The sequence below is a fragment of the Rhipicephalus sanguineus genome, chromosome 2, assembly GCF_013339695.2.
Source record: "Rhipicephalus sanguineus isolate Rsan-2018 chromosome 2, BIME_Rsan_1.4, whole genome shotgun sequence".
NCBI classification, from domain to species: domain Eukaryota; kingdom Metazoa; phylum Arthropoda; class Arachnida; order Ixodida; family Ixodidae; genus Rhipicephalus; species Rhipicephalus sanguineus.
Window position 1 is genome coordinate 201,717,294 of NC_051177.1, and position 7,290 is coordinate 201,724,583.

At 44.8% G+C, this 7,290-nt stretch overlaps 1 long non-coding RNA gene across 1 annotated transcript; it reads left to right on the forward strand.

Moving 5' to 3' along the window:
* The first annotated feature begins 4,484 nt into the window (after positions 1-4,484).
* On the forward strand, positions 4,485-6,665 carry LOC119381440 (uncharacterized). Its single transcript, XR_005181449.2, has 2 exons — positions 4,485-4,573; positions 6,150-6,665. It is a non-coding gene; the product is annotated as an uncharacterized LOC119381440 (long non-coding RNA).
* Positions 6,666-7,290: the final 625 nt, after the last annotated feature.

Consider the following 7,290-nt stretch of genomic DNA (forward strand, 5'->3'; position numbering starts at 1 on the left):
AATAGATGAAAGAGGAAAGAAAAATACACAGCCTAATAGAAAACTCCTGATTGCGCGGCATAATTCATTGATTTGTACGGTGAGGTTATATAGCTAATGCCCAAATTTTTTGGCATACCCACCGCACTCGGTGTCCGAATAAACATGAGAAGGGTAAATTCAGCACAGTGAAGTTGGGTTGAAGGTTCGTTTCGTCAAAGAGCACGTAGATTAAACGAGTTGACCACATATGCAATTGCTCCACGGGACGCAGGTGTAGCTGCAAAATATTAGAGCTAAGGCGCCAAAAAACGCGGATGGATGGATGGATGAACAACTTTATTTTAGTCCTTCGGTACGCGCGATTAGCGCGCAGCGGGCCGCTCCCACGTCGGGAAAGAGAGGCCTTGCCCCTCCGCCGCGTCGAGGGCCCGATGGACAGCCCAGAGCTGTGCTTCAACGGTCCGAGCTGCGTAGAGCTCGGTCCCACTCTTCCTTGGTGGTCCTGGCCCCCGGTGCCCGGGGGCAACCCCTGGCACCGCGAAAAAAACAATGAAAATTAAATAATATCAATGAAAAATTGTCACGTGCCAGATATTCACGAGAAGCTACAAACCTACTTGACTATAAAAGCCACGCAGCTGCATAACCTTTATAAACTGACCCGCCGCGGTGGTTTAGTGGTATGGTGCTCGACGTTCAGTGTAACTAGAGCGAGAGACAGAGAGAGAGGGGGGATAGAAAGAGAAAGATTATCCATGCTGGACAAGGTCGCTGGATTGACTGCCGGCCGTGATGGCCGCATTTCGATAGATGACAAATACTAGACGCCATGTGCTTAAATTTAAGCGCACTATAAAGAATCTGAGGTGCTCGAAAGCTGCCCCGAAGTTCGCGGGATGGAATCCCGGCCGCGGCGGCAGCCTTTCGCTCGAGGCGAAATGGTAGAGGCCCGTGTGCTTAGATTCAGGTGCACGTTAAAGAACCCCACGTGGTCTAAATATCTGGAGCCTTCCACTACGGCCCCTCTCATAGTCACATCGTGGTATTGGGACGTTCGTTGTACTCCCATTTTTATTTTGCCTTGAAATTGTGTATCTGCCGTATGTACCGCATGACCTGTACACATTATTTGGCCATGTGTGCGTAATTCTTCAACACTAACGTTATTTACCACCCTGCTAAAACACCGAATGGTGATTTCAATATGTGTAAATAAATAAATATATTATTACACAAGAATATTCCGCGACCGGATTCGCAAGGCATTTTATTGTAAGTTGTATTTCCCACTGGCGGTCCATCTTCACTAATATTACCTTGAACATAGAGATTTGCAGGAATTTTTTTTATTGCTAACAATTGTAGCGCAAGAAGTTATTGTGAATACGGGCATTTATAAAGCACTAAGAAGGGATTACCATTGTAACGCGCACATTTTTATTCTTTTCCTAAGAAATCCGTTGTCTCTGTCAGGATGGCTTGCACAGTTAACTAGAATGACAGAGCCGTTTTTTTCTGTGCACTGCCCAGAATCATAGTGATTAAGAGAAGCCACCTGTATTGTCTCCATTGCTTCTGTACGATGGGTGCGCGACTGCGCAGCGTCTCTTCAAGGCGTTGCATTTTAAAAATTTCAAGTCGGAACAGCATTTCGCCAATACGTTTTTTTAATCTTTCGCGTCAATGCAAATTTCACATGGAGCAAATCTATCTGGCTAATGTCGAAAAAGTGCACAGGTCTAACGCACATGTTGAAATCAGTGTGAGGAGATCTGTTCATGAAGTGTAAAATAGCCCTCATGGAAATGACTAATTGCGCTTAGTACTAACCTATATAATGTAAAATGTGATACAAAGATTTTCACAATTGATGTGTAAACGCTAACGCCTAATGCAGGGGATGTAAAATATCCGAGGTATGAGAGATCCAGGATGTTTGTAGGGATCTATGATGTTTGTAGAGCAAGCAACACCGCACCGGTGTACTCCTGTGCACACCCAAAAGGTGCTATGGCATTTAGTAACACGTCGCCAAGCTTTTGTTTTTGGATATTCTGCATTTTTCATTTCTGAATATAGGGGAGCTTCTAGTTCGTTATATGTAAGCATATCTCTATATGTAAGCATATCCGTACACTTATGTTCTAACGATTGGCGCTAACCTGTGAAAAGCAATATTTGGCTATTCAAAAATCAACGTGCCACAAGCTTTGTTAATGTGCCAATATAGAGTGACACTGCGCCTATATACTGCGAGTCTTCTTTTACAGCTCAGCCAGTCATGATCGCCGCAAGCACCAAGTCCTTCCTGCTCGCCCTTGTGGTGCTGGCTGCCCTGTGCAGCCTGGCAGCCGCTCAGTTCGGCTACGGCGGATACGGTGGCTACGGACGAGGCTATGGCTACGGAGGCTACGGCCGTGGTTACGGCGGCTACGGTGGCTTCGGACGTGGCTACTACGGTGGCTATGGAGGTTACCGCCGTGGATTCGGCTTCTATGGCTAAATAAGCTCCACTTTAGCATGGCGGCCCCCGCAAGACCACGAACTGAAGCGCCCGCAAGTGGAACACATAAATGGAAGACAAATCGCCTTGAAACGAATGAACGCTGAGAATAAATAAATTTCATCATCCAGACCAACGGGAAATTGAGAACATGTTCATTACTCGGCTGATAAGCAGGCCTGGTGCAATTCAGTGGCAGGAAAGATTACTTCTAAACACGAGAATCATGCCTGGCGTGAATATCTTCCGTGCATGATCAGCACCAGTGACAAACCCGTAAGCCATGCATTCCGTTATGTTGAAATACATAGGTACGAACGAACATTTCCAGGGCTACTAGAACACATGACATGCATGCGATGAAAAGCGGGCAGCGAACCGAACACACAAAAACTGATAAACAATCGTGCTTATAAAGGAAAGCGTGACGACAAATGTGAGCAGAGCAGCAAACCGCGACCATTAAAAGGAAATGAAATATTGAATTAGGATAAAATGCTGCAGTTGTGGGAAGGTCTTTGCTTGTGACTTACAGGGAAAAACAAATGAAGAACAAGCTGCGTGAGTTACAGCAGCACAGCCGTATTTCTTGCAGCGTCCTTCCTTGCCATGGCGCCGCAGTAATTATCTGGTGCTTCTTCACTGCGTGACGTTGGCATTGAAACTAAACCCTACGATACAGAAAGGGCAGGAACTGCAGCAGGCTGAACTCTTCCTGCACAATTTGAAAGGAAAAACTGAGTGCAGGAAAATAATGGTATGAGGCAGCACCCTGAACGAGTTCACGAAGTGCAAGCGAATCTAACGGATCTAATAGTGGGTGCATAATGATTTCGGTTTTTTCTTTCATCGCTAATTTAAGCTCCGATGACGCCCAGTTTAGTGTTCTTTTTGTTGTGCTATCACTAATATTCCACTAATGTTGTTCTTGTGCATAACTGTCCTGGATGGTTTGCCCACTAAGTTTCTTTATCTCTTCACTAAAGCTAGCATTGAAGTCAATGGGGCAGAATGTAAAACACGCCGTTCCAAAATAAAACACTACTTCGCAATTTATTCTTGGGGAGTGGCTGCAAACAGTGGTTTAATGCCCTCGCAACGCATCAGCAGCATAAGATGGCCTGATTCAAGGACAATCGCGGTGTGACATAATTGAACATTATTGCTGTAGATTTTCTGAGCGACCTTTTGTAGCTGCAAACCATCATGTAGAGTACTTGCCTGTACGGTCGTGATCATGTCGTTATGGTCAGCAGAAGGATGGTGAACCGGGCAGATGGCGGATTGTCCGTTTTGAGCAGCATACAAAAGGTCAACAAAATGAATGAAATGACAAGGTCGCACTGAAACTAAATGGAGCAACTAAAGCATGTCAGTATAAATGATGCTGTAATAAGCATAGCAAAAATGCATTGACACCACATGCACAAATGCAATGTCTTCTTTTGACAGCTGCATCGAGTATCGTGGATATATTCGCCTGTTCTTAATTTCTCATGTCCATGTCGATATGTCCATGAGTTTTTAATTTTCAGCTGCAGACCTTAATTTCCAGACGCCCCGATATTTAAATAAATCCGAACTTTGTTTCTTCTTGAAACAGGCTGCACCAGTTGGCTGATGCTAAAACTATTCTAAAGAATTTTACTCTGAATGGGAACACATTACCTCAAGGTTTTCTAGTGTATCTTTGCAGTGGTGCGAAATTGCGTAGGTTATGCCAAGTGTTCATCTAATCAAATCTTAACAAATGCGAATGCGTAAAGTTGGCTTGGAGATGGAAGGTTATGTTTTGTACTTCTTTTTGCTGCAAAATGCCTTGTCTCATTATTTTTCATTCTGCGGAAAGGTGATTTGGTATCTGTGTATGTGTGGTGTGTACCGGGATTCGGAAGTGGAAACAGCACACAAACAGGAGCATTTTTCCGGTTGCGCTGTCTAATCGCTGCAGCATGCGCACCAACGGATATGCATCCTTTGCAACGTTTCCGGACAAGCTGCAAATATAAACAGGAGCCCCAAGTAGCGGTGTCCATCGCCCAGATTTGACGCAACCTGAGGTCCTCGCATCACCATTCTCGAGAAAACGTGAGTTCAATGACTAAAGTTGTATCTGTCGCTATTTACCCACAAGGAATCCATCATGTAAAAGTGACGTCGTTGTAACAATTCTTGAAAGAATTTTCAAGCTGTTCGCTATGGTTTTGTGGACCTGACTTGCCATTGCTTTCATGGCTCTTTCGACATCTCTTGAAGATACATTGAACAATAGGCACTGTTAATTTTTGCAGTAGATAACTCATTGCAGTCGGAGAGGTTACTCCTCATCCTGAAGGATTATTTTGAGGCTGCGGTCAGTAGCAGTTCTGTCCTTTATTCGTGTGGCTCTTCAGTATTGGCCGTTCGCCTTTCCTCCTTCACGACTGCACCATCGCCGTTATTACCTATTCGTTTTTCCTGTATAGTAAGACGAAAAAAAAACTTGATGAAAATCACTGCTCACGTAGTACATAAAACATGTACTTGAGAAATACAGCTTGTAAGCTTGCTCTGTTTGGCGATAGCCCCTTCTTGACAGCCAGATAATATGTAGGCCAAGAAGCATCGCTCATGGTATATGACGTGCCGCACTAATTGTCAAACAAATCCGTAACTTTCCACGAAACGGTCCCTTTTTCAACGTCCTTTAACAGCTACCTTTCCTAACAACCCAGAAGTCCATGTTCATCCAGCTCGAGGCATTCTCCAAGTGTAACAATCACAATAAATAGTATCACACAATGAGCTGTCTGTAAACAACAGTTCTGGATTACAGCTCTGAGAAAAGCGATGTCTGCATATGATCTTCAGAGGCCTGTATTGATGCAGCAGTACTATACAGGAAGAGGTTCACCTTTCTGGGATCGTAAGAATGTTATTCACAATATGGCAACGTCTTTAAGGGCAATATCCTTGTAGATGCACTGGTAAAAAGAGTGCCACTACCTCAGAGTAGGCACATGTTGCAATCATTATCAGAAATTTCAAGCCTCAAACATAGCTTCACACACAAACATCGCGCCCGTGAATGAAAACGTCGCACATTTCTATATTTAGGGAAGCGTCAGTGGTGACACAGTTGCAGAGGACAAGGTTTAAACTATGTATGACATCATTTCGAACAAGATCATTAGAATGACAACGCGGCAACACTAACCTGCACATGCATTTATCAAATCTCGATCCTCAGCGGCCGCATTAAACCATTTTTCTAGTGCAGATGTAGAGGAAATCAGCCTTGAACTTGACTAATCTTAACTGATACTGCGAAATCGAAACAAACATTATTGCAAATCAGGAATATGGAAAATGCTAACATCGCCGTACATGAGTTCAGAGCTGATGGAATTGATAAAGTATCCTGTATTTTTCTAGCGTTCTCCAGGAGATTTTCTTGTTCTTTCTTGTTTGACAACAGAGCATCACACTGCATCCCTATCCGTCTCAGCTTGGTATTATTTTGGCTGTCTTCTGGCTCTTCAGGATGAACTACCAACCTTGCAGGTTCACGAAATGCACTAAACAGATACAAGTAGCTGCGTTACATTGTGCAGATTATTGCCTCATCGGTAATCGCTAAATCGTCTTCGTACCATATCTCCTTTTTCCCATTCTTCTTTCGCAGCTGTGTGCAGCAGCCATGCTTGGAATGAACAGCAAGTGTCTCGTGGTCGCCCTCTTGGTGGTGGCTGTGCTGTGCGGAATGACCGCCGCCCAACGTGGATACGGCAGTTCGGGAGGTTACGGAAATTCCGGTGGCTACGGTAGTTCTGGTGGCTACGGTCGTGGCTCCGGAGGAAGCTACGGAGGCAGCCGCGGAAGTGGCTACGGCGGTTCCGGCAGTTACGGAGGCTCGCGCGGTTCTGGTGGCTACGGAGGCTCTCGCGGATCCGGTAGCTACGGAGGATCACGACGCTACTGAATCTTTGTTCGCTGATGTTATTCGCAACCTGGACGCCATTTGAAGAACAGTCTGCTGGTCACAGAATGTCACGAATGCGAAGAAACGAGAGACAACGCTTTGAATTTGACTGAGGACGCCACCCACAGCACTTTGATGTAAAACGACGAATATAATGTCTTAATGATACCTCTCATCACTTATTACTTTAATAAAGCATGATTCAATTTGTTTTTCTAATTTAAGTGTCACTGTGCTTTGAAACTTCAGCCGAGCATAAAGTTTACCTGCAGAAAATTACGGTGTTTTGTTATTCTTGAACGTGCGTTTATCGATTATAAAAAATAGAAAAACGTTCGCAAAAATCAGCGAGACATGTACGAAAAAGGTAAACACAAATTCTGAAGGTGCAATTGCATCCTTACGGAACTGTCGCAAATTTAAATATTGTTCGCATCTAGTGTAGCAAAGTAAATTCCTCTTGTACTGGGAACATGATCGCACAAGGTCGTTCGCAAAATCGTAGATTGGGGAATTACAGTTGCCAAGGGTAATTACATGCTGTGCTCATTTCGCGCCCTCCCAGGGGCGCGAAATCTTGGGTCGTGTTATAGATTAAGACAACTAATTTGCTTGTTCACATTCAAATCTATAGCCGGACACAACTAAAGAAGTTCGGAGAGGCGCTGCGCAGGCGACCGAAGCGCGGGAGCCGATCGCCTCCGCTACTAATGAAATAGTCCCGCTCATGCAACCGGCAATGTTCTCTGAAGGTGAGGTCACCGGCCGTCGGGCTCATGACGTCAGTCTTCAGTGCGCGCCCATTGGTGCAGCCATTGTGTGCATCCGCCTTTGAGGAGAAATG